Here is a 1,963-nt window from a genome sequence, read left to right as displayed (position 1 = left end):
GGACGGACGGACGGACGTACGACGGACGACACCCCATGGCAATAGCTCATATTGACGATGTCAAGGCGAGCTAAAAATACGAGTAAAATAAAATCAGACGCTTGCTTTCAGAACCATCGACACCTAAACCCCGTGAATTCTTTTGCGCACAACCTGGCAGAAATTTGTTCACCGTGCGTGAATACCTTACAGAATCGACCGGCCATCTTTGACACACAGACACACAGTGATAATCAGCATGGAGGTTGCATTTCACCATGTCTCTAGTGTTTGCTAAGCTACAGTGCTCCGGTTGTAAGCTCATAACAAAATCCCCGCACTCGCTGCTAGGTGAGCTCTCACTTATTCCCGTATTATGTATTATTATTGCACGTATATATATACTGTAGGGGGCTGTGTATGCTAGAGCGATGACGTCACACCTTCCTGTAGCTGTTCCGTTACCATCTAATATTCTCCCGTCTGCACGCGAGCAATGACGTTACACATATTCCATTATACTCCCGCTAAACAATGAGAGCTTATAAAATGACGAACGCGATTTTGATACCACGTCTGAAAATTCGCTGCTCCTAATAACAATAACAAATAACAACAAAATCAAGCGACATCCCCTTCGTTTATTTTGTTATCGCTCTCACGCCGAGCTTCGATTTAATAAGAAATGAGAAAATACTTGCGCCATCAATGCGTCGTCACACCTACGATCAGGAACTAAATGCTTCCTCGATGACGTGCACCCACAAATAATATTGCCCGCGCAGGCACTGATTCCCTAATGGCCCGCTCAAGTCGGCCTACGATTTGACTATCGGCGACTACTTTAGCGCCGATTAGCAGCGTAGCAACACTCATGTCGACTTGAAGTGACTACGCTGCACATCGCCGATCAGATCGTATAGCGTTCCTGCATGAAACGTAGACGGGTTCGCAGCCCCAGTATTTGTACTAGCACAAGCAGTTCTTTAGCACAAACAGAGCAAGCTTGACGCCGGGACCAGTCTACATAAAACGAGTCACGTAGGCCTACGTGACCAACAAAATGGCGCTTACCAGTAAACATCATGTAACTTCTTAAATCTATCCTCTATTTTCTGAACATTGTTATAATGATGTGCAGAAATTTTTTTTATGTGATATACGGAAAACTTAATATATATTTGAGAAAGGGTTTGTGCAATAATCCCTCCTTGTAAACTGCTGACGAGTGCTGTGTAGGCTGCCATTGTATTAATCACGTGACTTTTGATAATCATGTGACTCGACACGCCGCGGTGATTGGCTGCCACTCACGATTTGTCGCTGACAGCCGCATAGAAATAGAACATGTTCTATTCCTGCGATCGCAGTCGGCGACCGTATTTTCGATCGTAAGAGAACTCATGTCGAGTTCAGTCGCCGATGATTTTATCGGCGATCTGGCCGGTTTTTGACGTACGAAATTCAAATCTTGTCGGCGACTAGGTCGTAAGGCCGACATAAGCGGGCCTTAACGACATCATAATACAGGTACGCGGTGATACACGCAGGTAGCTAACTTCCTACGCAGGTGCGCTTTATAATTTGGTGGATGCCATTGTTTTCGGCGTGTTAAATGATCGCATTCAGTGGATTTCATAGAGAGAGAGAATTTCATTAAAATGGGCGCACAATACGTGCACTGTATGAGAAATTTTCCCATAAAATAATGGTCGGTTTTTTTGTCTGGATAATATCTTTGCAACTTTTAATAGTACAAATCTGATTACTTAGGATACGAGTAACCTGGCCGCTGTAAAACTTGTGGTAAAAAATCGTTACAAATTGTAACGGAAAATCTACTTGAGCCAGAGCGAGAGCGCCATCTGTCGTGGAGTTTGGGTAGAACACTCATAGATATCCCATAACCCACGCACGCACGCACGCAGTCACGCATGCACGCACGCACGCAGTCACGCATGCACGCACGCACCTACCCACGCAC

The sequence above is a fragment of the Priapulus caudatus genome, unplaced genomic scaffold (assembly GCF_000485595.1).
Source record: "Priapulus caudatus unplaced genomic scaffold, Priapulus_caudatus-5.0.1 Scaffold510, whole genome shotgun sequence".
NCBI lineage: Eukaryota > Metazoa > Priapulida > Priapulimorpha > Priapulimorphida > Priapulidae > Priapulus > Priapulus caudatus.
The sequence above is the reverse complement of the archived record's forward strand: the minus strand, read 5'-3'. Positions refer to the sequence as shown.